Below are 13,953 nucleotides of genomic sequence, written 5' to 3'. Positions count from 1 at the left end.
GTGTTGCACTTCACCGAATGCTTAAGTAATTGAGAGATTCTAATTTGACTGATTTAACTGTATATAACAGGAGAAGAATCTATAAAGGTAAATTGGGTTTGGATCCTCGTCTAGACCTGGATTTCCTCGTCTACCAAGCTAAGGAGTATAACTGTAAGCACCTGGAAGAGGAATGTTTTGAGCAGACATACTACACGCCGGGTCTTGCCTATGCTCACGTTATTCTGACAGACAACAGGAGGGGCGGATTTTGTATGAAAGAGTCAGGAGGCAGTGGAATCACTAGAGAAGCTATTGTGATAGTTGAGGGGAGAGTTAACAGGACCTAGCCTAGCAAAGTGGCAACAGAATGAAAAGAAAGTAGGAGATAGGTCACTATAAAATTTAGTTAGCTATTCTATTGTTTTATTGATGTGCTTTGTGTATCCAAATCTTGATATTAAATTACAACATGAAAGCCTTCAGTTACAATGAACTAAAAGATAATACCAATCTAAAATAATTTCATAATGTATGTATTTATACACCATTTATTGTAAACCTCAGAAGAAAAAAAAAACACCTGCCATGTGGGTACAATTATGAAAGAGTTCAATAATATTACCTGTTTTATAGAGATGTAACTTTGATCAGATTGATTTGATCCCCTCTCTCAACTGAGAAAGTTACTGACAGAATTAAAATCCCTAGCCACCTGGAGCTGAGGAATAAGAAAAGCTAAATAAACGTGATTAATATAAAGATGGTTCGGCTGATCACACTGTGTCACCATCACTCCGAGTAGCTGATCCAGGATTGTTGAATCTTTTCTTTACCAAAGGAGGTGAAATGGGAACATATGCATCAAGTCTTCCTAGAAAGATCCATTTATTCACTTTATTCATTCACTCAGTTGACCAACACTTATTTAGCACTCACTGTGTGCCAGACAGGATATTAGGCTCCGGGAAATAGAGATGAAAGAAGACAAAGTCGGTGGCTTCAAGGAGCTGATCTCTAATCAGAGCAGTGGCCGAGAAAGCCCACAGCACCTGGGTGATGTGTTACAACAGAATAAAGGGTACACTAGGCAGTGGACCTGGATGTCAAAAAAGGGAGGGAGAGACAGGGTGGCCAGAAAACTTCACCCAGAAAAAGGAATACCTAAGTACTAATGAATGAGAAGTGACAATTATTCAGACCAAGACGGGAGAAAGAGAGTGGTATGAAGGAAAAGAGAGTAGCAGAATACGCAAAAGCAATGGGAAGGTAGATGGCCCATCCAGGAAACTGTTTCAGAAAGGCTAGATGAAGTGGCAAGTGTTAAGAAAGGAAAGGAAAATAAAACTGTCTAGGTACGAAGGGACAGTGAAAGTGAGGGCTCTTACATATGGCACAGGATTAGAACTTTAGTACTAGATGAAGAGCCAATAAAGGGTTTTAAGCAAATGGTGATGTAATCTTATCAGTTTTGCATTAAAAAAAAAAAATCAAACTTTACACTCCTAAAATTTGGCTCCACTTCAATAATATATGCATCTTACCAAAATTTACTAAGGTAATCCTTCACATTCCAAACACCTTCAAATTTTATTAAATAATAGTAAAATATAATTATATCTTAATATTAGGACTTTATACTTCTTTTGCTAATACTTTGAGCTGATTTCTCTCAGTTTAATACAGATATGTTGCTAACAACGTTTTAATTTTTCTTTTAATGTCACAGTAAGAAATTTATCTAGTTATTATTTCTAGATTTCTAAACTCAGTGTTCAATTAAAATTTGGTAAAATTAATCATTATTAAAGCATTGCATACTTAAAGGACAAATTTGAAACCATCATCCTTTTCTACAGTTTATTAAATTAAAATATGTGCTTTAACCCAGCAAAAAAAAAGAAAAAAGCTACCATACAGAGAGCTACGTAGTCCCTTGTCCTCTCCTGTTGGTGCCTAAACTTAACCATGAGTCATTGGTTTCTGGATGATTATTTAGGAGCAAAGGTATATTTAATTGAAACTGTTGATGTGCAAATTTTCTGAAGTCAAAATTCTAGTGTGGAAATATTTCTAGAGATCATGTAGTCCAACCTCCTATATTTTTGCAGCTAAATTGAGGCCCAAAGCATATAAATGGCTTACAAGTTTATACATTCAAGCTGTTTTGAGATCTAGAAATAAAATCCAGGTCTTCTCAGAATACAGTGTTCTTTCCACTTTTGTAATTTGCTGATGGGTTAGCTGCCGCTTTATGATATGACACAACCGCTTGACCAAACTTAGCATGGCTCACCTCTTGTCTGTTCTTCCTTCTGTAGATACTACCTTGAATGAAATAATCATCTACCTTGCTAAATACCTATAAGTCATTCCAGGATCCTTTATTCCACAAATCCAATTGGTCACCATGTCCTGTTAGTTCTACTTCCAAATAAATTTCAAATCTATCCTCCCTCATTGTTCTTCCTGCTGTTGATATAATTTGGGCAGTTATCATATCCAACTTTGATTACTCTAATAATTTTCCTACCTTTAGTCTCTCCTCCAATCGAATGTTGCACTTGCTGTAGAACGAACCTTTATTTTTAAGACAATTCCAATCCTTGACTGCCAGTTTAAAGTCCTCCAATGGCTGACCACTACTTTAAAGACAATAGTCCAAGGGTACCAAATACTACATAATCTGGCCACATAACCCCACTGTACTCTGTGAGCAGTTTCCTGAACGTGACATGCTGTTTCTTGTCTCTATGCATATCGTTATCTCTCCTTAGAATACCCTCCTCCTCCTTATCATGCAGCCAACTTATTCTCTCCTTTCAAGATACCCTCAAGTGAAACTTTCTCTGCGGAGTCTTCACTGGAATTCCTCCCACACCTGGAGGTATTAGGTGCCTCACTTTTAAGTTCCCAAAGCACTTTGGGCACAAATCAATCATACTACTACCCAGCTGCAATGTAACTGTAAATTTACATGTCTATCTCTTACACTAATCTTAAACTTCTTAAAAGTGGGGACCCCTTTCATCTCTGCATTGTGAGAACCTAACACAATAACTGATACATAATTTGCACCCAACAAGTATTTGTTGAATAAGCGAAGAAATTATTAAAAATGAATAAATAAAAGAATGACTAAATGAACTGTCTATAATGCAAATAAAACAGAAGCCCATATATAAAAATATAACCACTACAGGAGAAGGCACCAGAGAAATCATTTTGCTACATAAGCCTAAAAGTAATAGATAAAAGAAATATGTAAAGTTTTGAGCCTATGCATTACCCATTGTAAAATAGAAATATATTTATGAATGATAGTTTTTTGTTAGGAATATGTTTTGTAGTAGAACTTCATTTGAACTGCTATGTTCTTTAAACTAAAAGGTTTTTCGAGGTGCTAGAGTCCTCAACATAATCAGTTCTTAAACTCCTGGTCATGAGATCCACTTCTACTTTTTTAATTAACTAAGGAGATACCCACTAGAGCCTGACATTTCATAAATAGAAAATGTGGGAGCCTGTCTTTCTGTGATGCTACTGTAGGTTGCCATGAGTGCAAGCGCTGTAAAGCTTGGTGACAGAGGTATGAACTAATCCTAAACAATATTAAGAGTACAAATACAATGGATACGAGTATCAATCAAAAGAAAAAGATGCATCCCTCACCATTTCAACCTCTGACTAAATGCCACAGCAAGTCTTCCTTTGATCTTTTCTGTGACCTTTTCAATCGCTAATTATTTTTTTAAATGTGCTGTGAGTACAAATATATGTTTGTTATTGCCCTTCCTATAATGCATTATAAAGGCATTAGCAAAACAACATGAATCTGATACGGAAGGTTTAATTGCACAGCTTTTGCATATACTTTAATAGGCAATGCAAAACCTTCTCAGCAGGTGCACTATGAGATGAGGTGATTTTTCATGAATAATTCATTTTTTAAAAAAAAAAAGCTCTTCTGCTAAGATACAATTTGCAATAATGTTTTTGAAGAGCAATCAGTGAAAATCCAAAGCTGTCATTGCCAATTTGTTTTAGTTCAGATTCAAAAGGTCACCAACTTGACACAATGGAAACTAGAAATGCCCTTTTCTTTTCCCATGTCAACATGTTATGCTCGATATTTTCTATCTAAAATACTTTTGAGACCTGAAAGTAATAAATTTTATGCTACACAATAAAAATTACTTAGAAAAAATAAAATTTTATAAAAATTCCCAATAAATTAATTTCAATAGAATTCTCTAAGAGGGTGGAAATCATCTCAAGATCTCCTTCTATAAATAATCTGAAGAATTATATAAAAATGCCATCTTACGCTACCCGGTACCTGGATGTCTGTGGTTCAAATCAGGCACTATATAGACTTCCATAAAAAATGCCATTTTTTTTTTTCTCTCTCACGGAGAGATAAAAGCCTCCATATAGGCTTTTACTGACATTATACCATTTTATACTGAACATTAATATATAAAGGGAGGCAGGTAGATAATAACTTCATTTTTAAGTAGAAAAAAATTGATAGCAAGAAAGTTTAAAAGTCACAAAACTAAGCTAAGAGGTAAGACCAAAACTTCAGGAAACAACTTTGTCAGGTATTATGGTTGCCTAGGACACCAGAATCACTATTCCCATGAGGATTTTTCTTCATACAAAGCACATTTGAATTACAGGTTACAGATATCATTTTATATGCTAGATGAAATAACAAATACAGTCTATCAAATTTTAGATTTAATGGGCAAAATAAATCCATATATTATAAATACATATATTCTGAATTATTTACCCCTGAAAAATAAAATTTGGATAGACTGTATTCTTTATCTAACAATATTACACTATATTTATCTAATATAAAAATATATTTTTGAGATTTTTGTTAAAAAATATAGCTAACACACAACATTATATCAGTTTCAGGGGTACACCGTAGTTGTTCAACATCTATATACCTAAAGAAGTGATCACCATGATAAGTCCAGCAACCATCTGACACTGTATCACACTATCACAGTATTACTGACTATATTCCCCATGCTGCATATTACATCCCCATGACTTATTTGTTTTAACCTTAAATTTTGGCACTTATTACCCTTCACCTTTTCCCCTTTTTGGATTTTTCAGTTACAGTTGACATTCAATATTATTTTACTTTAATTTCAGGTGTACAGCATAGTGATTAGACAACTATGTAATTCAACAAGTGATTCCCCGACTAGTCTAGTATCCACTTGGCACTATACATAGTTATTACCATATCATTGACTATATTCCCTATGCTTTCTTTACATCCCCATGACTATTTTGTAACTACCAATTTGTGCTTTTAATCCCTTCACCTTTTTCACCTGTCCCCCAATTCCCTTGCCATCTATCACCTCAATAAATCTAGCACCCATGTGACATCATACATAGTTATTATAATATTATTGACTATATTCCTTATGCTCTACTTTACATCCCCATGACTACTTTGTAACAGCCAATTTGTACTTCTTAATCCCTTTCGTTTTTCACCCATCCCCTCAATACCCCTCCCATCTGGCAACCATCAAAACGTTCTCTGTATCTATGAGTTTATTTCTGGTTTGTTTGTTTCTTTATTTTGTTCATTAGATTCCATATATAGGTGAAATTACATTGTATCTGTCTTACATTCCACTCAGCACAGTACCCTCCAGGTCCATCCACGCCGCCACAGATGGCAAGAACCCATTCTCTTCCATGGCCGAGCAATATTCCATTGCATTAAATTTTTTTCTTAAAGAATACTTTCTATCATACCATTTATCTCCACCATTATTTAAAAACAACCTATATATGTATATATATGTATATATATTCTAATAATGCCAATCACATTACTAGTATTCTAGTAATTTTAGAATATATATAATATATAGTATATTATATATTATGTATTATATATAGATTCCATTTATATATAATTTATATTATATAATGTATATTTATATATATCCTAACAGCTTTTGACTAAGCATAGAATTAGTGTAAGCTAGAGACCCTATTAGATATATTAAATATAAATGGAATTTATATATAATTATATATGAATTGAATATATAATATGTAATGTAATACATATACATATACATATACATATACATATACATATACATATACATATACATATACATATATATATATATGTATGTATGTATGTATATATATATCCTAACAGTTTTTGACTAAGCATAAGAGTTAGTATAAGTTAGAGACCCTAAAAGGTCTCCTTGTTTTTGGTTATCAAAAGGGAGAAAGACTGACCTTCATTTTTGTTAGAATTTTTTTTTTTAAAGAATACTAAATGTGTGTTAAAACAGGTTCAGATCATACTGTTTGCTACAACTTTACTTAACTGGTTTGGTCAAGGCAAGATTAACGAAGTCTCAATGACTTGGAAATGTTTTAGAAGCTCTGATAGTCTAGGACTGACTTGGAGGTTGAAGTGGCTGCTGACACTAAAACAGGTTGAAGCAGCAGAGACTGAACCCAGATGCTTTAATGCAAGTTCTGAATTTTCTGTTATCAGCAACTTCAAATCATGGCAGTTATCCATCTCCCCCAGGAAGCATTTCCGCCCTCTCAGCTGCCTTTAGTCCCAGGTCCTGTATTCAATTATTTTTCTTCATCATTCACTTCTCCTACAGCTTCTCCTACAGAGGTGCTCTTCTGACACTGACTCCCAACCTCCCTGTCCCACTTCTGGGGTACAATGAAAGGTGGCATAAACAGACTACGATTTGGAAGCAGGATCTAGAACTGTCCTCCTTGTTTTCTAGCATTCTCCTGTGTTTGTTTCTTACATTCTCCTGTGTTTGATTCGTAAGAAACACACAAACAAACACAACCAACAACTCAACAAAAATACTTGTTGAATCCTCAACTTCTTATTCATTCACTTCTCTTTTTCCCTTCCTGTATGCTGGCTTCTTGTTAAGAAATCTTTAAAACTCATCAAGAGACTTAACACTCAGCAAAAAGAAAACAAACAACGCAATTAAAAAACAGGCAAAAGATCTGAACAGAAACTTTACCAGAGAAGACATACAGATGGCAAATAAGCATATGAAAAGATACTCAACACCATTTGTCATTAGAGAATTGCAAACAAAACAATAATGTTCTAACACTAACACTCTATTAGAAGCTAAAATCCAAAAAACTGACAACACCAATTGCTGTCAAGGATGCAGGGCAACAGGAACTTTCATTTGTTGCTGGTGAGGATGCAAAATGGCACAGCTTCTTTGGAAGACAATCTGGTAGTTTCTTACAAAGCTAAACATGGCAACTCCATAGCAAAACAAAAAAGAAAGAAAAAAGAAATTTGATTTAAAAATGAGCAGAGGAACTAAATAGACATTTTCCCAAAGACACACAGATGGCCAACAGGTAAATGAAAAGATACTCAGCATCACTATTCATCATGGAAATGCAAATCAAAACCACAAGGAGCTATTTCCTCACACCTGTTAGAATGGTTACAATGAAAAAGTCAAGAGCTAGCAAGCGTTGGCTAGTATGTGAAGAAAAGAGAACCTTTGTGCACTGTTGGTGGGAATGTAAATTGATGCAGCCACTATGGAAAACAGTATAGAGTTTCCTCAAAAAATTAAAAATAGACTAGTATATGATCCAGCAATTGCATTCCTGGGTATTTATCTGAAGAAAACAAAACACTAACTCAAAAGGATACATACAACCCCATGTTCACTGCAGCATTATTTACAATAGCCAAGATATGGAAGAAGCATAAGTGTCCATTGATGAATAAATGCATAAAGAAAATGTAGCATATACGAGGTCTGACAAGTAAGTTTACGAACTCATCCTAGAAAAAGTGCTACATACCTCATTGCTGAATATCACTATGGTCACTTTCGAAGTACTCCCCTTGGGACGCAATGCGCCAATGCCAGTACCTAGTTAACCCTTCAAAGCAATTTTGGAACTCTTTTTCTGGAATGGCCATCAGAGCTGCCACCGTATTACCCTTGAAGTCCAGAATGTCATCAAAATGTCTTCCTTTCAATATTTCCTTTATCTTCGGGTAAAGAAAGAAGTCATTCGGGGCCAGATCAGAGTGGGGGCGGGGGGGGCGTGTTCCAATACAGTTATCTGTTTACTGGCTAAAAGCTCCCTCACAGACAGTGCCATGTGAGCTGGTGTATGGTCGTGATGCAAGAGCCATGAATTGTTGGTGAAAAGTTCAGGTTATCTAAATTTTTCATGCAGCTTTTTCAACACTTCCAAATAGTAAACTTGGTTACCTGATTGTCCAATTGGTACAAATTCATAATGAGTAATCCCTTTGACATTAAAGAAGGTTAGTAACATTGTTGCAACAAGTTCTCAAACTTAATTGTCAGACCTTCCTCTGTGTGTGTGTGTGTGTGTGTGTGTGTGTGTGTGTGTGTGTTGTGTGTGTGTGTGTGTACACACTGGAATATTATTCAACCATAAAAGGAAGAAAAGAAGAAAATCTTGCCATTTACAACAATATAGATAGACTTTGAGGGCATTATGAGAAGTGAAATAATACAGAGAAAGACAAATACCATATGATTTCACTTATATGGGAATCTAAAAAAAAAAAAAACAAGCTCATATACAGGGAATTGGGTGAAGGGAGTTAAAAAGTATACACTTCCAGCTGTAAAATAAATATGCCATGGGTATTGTACTTTAGAGCATGGTGACTGTAATTTTTTAAATTAAATTTATTGGGGTGAAAATAGTTAGTAAAATCACATAGGTTTCAAGTGTACAATTCTATAATACATCATCTATATGTCACATTGGGTGCTCACCACCCAGAGTCATTTCTCCTTCCATCAGCATGGTGACTATAATTAATAATACTGTATTGCATATTTGGAAGTTGTTAAGAGAGTATATTTGGAAGATCTTAAGAGATTTCGTCACAAAAGAATAATTGTAACTACCTATGGTAATGGATGTTAACTAGAGTTATTGTGGTGATTTTTTTGCAATACATACAAATATCAAATCATTATGCTGTACATCTGAAACTAATATAATGTTGTATGTCAATTATATCTAAATTTAGGAAAAGCTAAACATAGTATTACCATACAATTAAGCAAATTACACTCCTCGGTATTTACCCAATTGATTTGAAAACACACACACAAATGTGCACACAAATGTTTATATCAGTTTAATTCATAATCACCAAAAACTATAAGCAATCAAGATGTTTTTCAATAAATGAATGTATAAAAATAGTCTGGCACATATCTACAATGGAATATTGAGTGATTTTTTTAAAATATAAGCTAAAAATCCATGAAAAATTGTGGATGAATCTTAAATGTGTATCGCTATTTGAGAAAAGCTATTCTGAAAGGACTACATACAATATGCTTCTATTTATGACAATCTGGAAAAGATAAAACTACTGAGATAATAGCCATATCAGTGGTTGCCAGAGGTTCAAGTGGGTGAGGAGAGTTAAATAGGTGAAACTTGTCTGTACGATATTATAATGGTGAATACAAGACACTAAGCATTTGTTATACCATTTGAACTATTCAACATAAATAGTGAACCTTAATATACTCGTGTGCAAATGTTTTGGAAAATCATTTAGGATATCAGGGGATCACAGGATAAAAGAAGATTGTATGAAAGAAACTAACTGTATTACAAATGCATGAAACAACCTCACTGAAGGAGGTGAGGGAAAAGGTACTGACCTAAGTAACTTTGGAAATGAGTGGAGTCTGTACAATTAAAGGCAAAGAAATTGTATATAAGCATTTATGCTATAGCTGATTAAAGGGATAGTCGAAGAGGGTGTGGGTTAACAATTCTAATGCTACTATGCAAGTGTACTAGAATGGAACAATGAAGTGAATGGATGGTGGATGGCAGGAGCCAGGTTCAGAGTGGTAGGTTATAGATAAGCAAGAGGAGGAGTATAGAATATCCACGTAGCGATGGATTATAGTCTGAGACATCAGCATAACTGGTGTTTAGCTTAATATAGACATAGATGGTTACACAAAGAAATACTTTATAGATGTATGTACATACACAGCTTGTTATACACACACATATATCCTTGCTCTGCCAGTTGAGAGGGCTTACAAGCAATGATACCCCAGTGGCAATGGCACACCTAGCCCCAGGCCTTGGTTTCTAATACCACCCTCCAATAAAAAGAAACTAAGACTCGTGGGAGAAATGGCTGGTTCCAGGACTGGGGCAAAAAGCTATAGAAAATGAGCCTGGAGTGTCTTATAATTACAGAAAGTAAGGAAGTGCTCAAATACACACACACACACACACACACACACACACACACACAAATTGATGTAACTATGTCAAAGAGACACAGAAATCAACTTGAAACTTCCAATGATCAAAGCTGGAACAATTTGAGCAACAAACTAAAGTAGTATTCATTACAACCAAAGCATAAAATATTAATAAATATTCATGATTTTATACTAAGTAAATGATTGCATAAATAAATAAGTGGGGAGGAATAGACAAATCACCCACGCAGAATTCCAAATAATTTATGTGGATACTCCACCTTCCAGGAAGTGGAACATAACTCCCACTCCTTCAGTTTGGATTACAGAACAGTGACTTCTTACCAAGGAACTTAGTATGGAAAGAGGAGGAAAGAGTAACTTTGCAGTGGAGAAACCTGGCAAACACTACCTCAGCCAGTGATCAAGATCCATGTTGTTAGTATGTCATGTTAATGACATGTACCTGAATGTGATTTGATGAAAATGGCGCTTTATTTCTGTGACATTCCTCCCCAAAACTCATAACCCCACTGTAGTCATAAGAAAAGCATACTACAAATTCCAACTGATGGACATTCCACGCAATACTTGGCCAGCACTTTTCAAAATAGTCAGTCATTAAACACAAGGAAAGTCTTGCTAACTGTCACAGCCAAGATGAGCCTAAGGAGACATTATGACTAAAAGTAGTGTGGTGTCCTGAATGAGATCCGGAACATAAAATGAACAAAAGGAAAGAGAAAAAAAGTATGCACTCTATTTAATAATAATGTCTCAATGTTGATTGATTATTCATGTCAGTATACCATACTGATGTAAAATCTTAATCATGAGGAAACACAGTGTATGTGGGAAACTCTGTAATCTTTTCACAAGTTTTCTGTAAATCTCAAACTCTTCTAAAATAAAAAGTGAATTAAAAAAAATTAGCTAACTGCAGGGGATGATGAGGTCACAATTCATTATCTTGAAATCTGGTAAATAAAATAAAAGAATCATGCATTTATCCTGTCATTAATAAACAAACTGCACCCTGAGTAATTTTGGTGCTTTGTAATATGTCCACTTGGCTCGGCTGAATTACATTCCCAGCGTTCCCCCTCTTCTAAGTTTCTGGTTACGGTGGGCCACAAGGGAGAATTCAAGGCCCATGCAAAGTGAGGCCTGGGGTGGCCTCAAGGACACTGGGCAGGTGAGGCAATCACCCTCAAGTCAGTTTGTTTGAGAATGGAGCCCAAAGCAAGTAGTAAACTTCACCTTTCACTAAGTATTATTACAACACGGATCTATAACAAACTATTACCATCAGGGAAACTCGAAACAAATTTTGAAGAGAGAGTAAGCAAAGCAGAAGTCAGTCTTTTGGAATCTGATCTAGTAAGTGATGTCCCATCACTTTTGCCGTATTCTATTTCTTACAATAGTCACTATGTGCAGCCTACACGCAAAAGGAAGGGGTTACACAAGGCCATGAATACCAGGAGATGGGGCCACTGGGAGCCATTCTCAAAGCGAACTAGCAGAGTTTGCCTTCTGGCCCCCACTGATTCACATGCTTCCACTTCGCCAAGTGTTAGCAACCTCTCCTCCCTGGGCACGTATCAGCCCATCAAATGATCATGGAGCAGGGACAGATCTCCTCCTTTTGATAGTTAATATACAAAACTCCAAAGAAGGCCTTTGATTGGTCCACTCTAGGTCACATGTCTGGTGCTTGGCTGATCCTTGATCAAGAGTCAGGGTACTGTCAACCCAAACTCACCAGAATGGGAGAAGAGGGCCTGTCCCCTCAAGTAAAAGGGAGGAGGAAAAGAGATGTAGGAGAGATTTAAAAAATCAGTTTTACTATAATGTTGAATTTTAAATATAAAAGAATTATTATGTGAGCTATCTAGCTACACTTAAAAGGTACAAAGAAACCAACATTTGGATTCAAGTCACTTTACCTGGTCCTAGATTTCCTGCTCTTGAAAATTAATAACCATTTATAGTCATTCATATTCATTATACATTTAAACACACAATATGTTGATATTTAGCATTCCACACTGTGAAGCATGTATATATATATATATATATGTATATATGTATATATGTATGTATGTATATGTATACCTGTTTCCCGGAAAATAAGACCAAGTCTTACACCATATTTCCCCAAAAATAAGAATGGGTCTTATATTAATTTTTGCTCCCAAAGACGCATTAGGGCTTATTTTCAGGGGCTGTCTTAGTTTCTAATGTACAACAGCCTACATTTATTCAAATACAGTTATGTCATCTTCTTCTGGAACATCGTCATAATGTACTAAATGCGTCCATCTAGCTGACGATCTTAACTGGGGCTTATTTTTAGGGTAGGTCTTATTTTCGGGGAAACACGGTAGATATATACTTATATACATACATATATATGTACATAAATATATATACATATGTATTTGTTGTTGTTGTTTTAATCTGAGCAAAGCTTTACATTATATTAGTCTAGGTGCATCGGTGCTGTACTTTAAGATTAAAATAGTCTTTAGGTATGACTCAAATTAAAAGTTACCAAATATAACTCTTCCAATAAAAACATGGTACATATATGCAAACATAGCATGTTTTAAAAAGCAATCTATCTCCTATAAGAAGGTGACATTATTGACATATTGTTGACATGTTTTTGTTTTTAATTATATTTTCAACTTTTAAAGAAAACTCACAAATTTGAAAAACACAGAGAACAAATGAACAACTTGAGTTATTTTAAGGTGAGCTCACTTTTGACTACCACCCACATCATAAGAGAATTTTGCAAGCAACCCAGAAGCCCCTGCATGTGACTCATCACAATACCAAGTCCCTTACTCCCCCAAATTTAACCACTATCTTGCCAGTTATAACAACCGCTTTCTTCTGTTGCCTTACGGTTTTATCATCTAGTCTTATTAAATTGATGAAACAAAAAGGCCATTAGATTGAAGTGACTCTAATGTTGTGGCTTCCAAAACCAAACCAAAATCTAAGCGTGTCAATGCCTCCGGATTATAAAATCAAAACCTAAGGACAACTGATCACAAGTAGCCAGCTAGGCTTTGAGCCGCAGCCAATCAATAATTTTCTTACTTTGCTTCTGTCTTTTCTCTATAAAAGGTATAAAAGTGCCCCTCCTGTCGGTGGGGCACGCCCAGTGCTTCCTGCTGGTGCTGGCCAAATTGAAATGAATCGAAATTTAGCTTAAATAAACTCTTAAAATTTGTAATATACCTCAACTTATCTTTTAACAATGTACATCTCTAGGCACAACAGTTAAACTTGCCTCCTTTTAAAAATTGTCTGTCTTGTGAGTTTCTTTTAATCTATAGCTTCTTTCTTCATCCCTTTCTTCTCCTGATAACTTATCTGTTAAAGAACCTGGTGTATTTGACCTATGCAATGTCCTAGCAGGTGTCCTTAGTAGTTTAGTTCTTTAAAATCTCTTTCTTCAGCACTCCCAATGATCCTATAAAGTCGTTCATAACCCTCAGTAAATCCTTTTCTGTTTAAACTAGTTACTTTGAATCCAAGTGCCTGCAACTAAGAACCCTGATTACAAAATGAGAATAACTTTTTAATTACAAAGTTAATTTTCTTATATGTCTGTGTGTGTGTATATATAAGTTTA

At 35.1% G+C, this 13,953-nt stretch overlaps 1 long non-coding RNA gene across 1 annotated transcript in view; it reads right to left on the bottom strand.

Annotated features, from left to right (window-relative positions):
- LOC109445537 (uncharacterized) overlaps positions 1-13,953 on the bottom strand; it is a 214,402-nt gene that overhangs the window by 99,480 nt on the left and 100,969 nt on the right. The gene's annotated exons all lie outside the window — the stretch shown is intronic.

This window comes from Rhinolophus sinicus, chromosome 3 (assembly GCF_057876585.1).
Source record: "Rhinolophus sinicus isolate RSI-liver-muscle chromosome 3, RSI-T2T, whole genome shotgun sequence".
In the NCBI taxonomy this organism is placed as follows: domain Eukaryota; kingdom Metazoa; phylum Chordata; class Mammalia; order Chiroptera; family Rhinolophidae; genus Rhinolophus; species Rhinolophus sinicus.
Note: the sequence above shows the minus strand (reverse complement) of the source record. Positions and strands in the feature narration are given on the sequence as shown.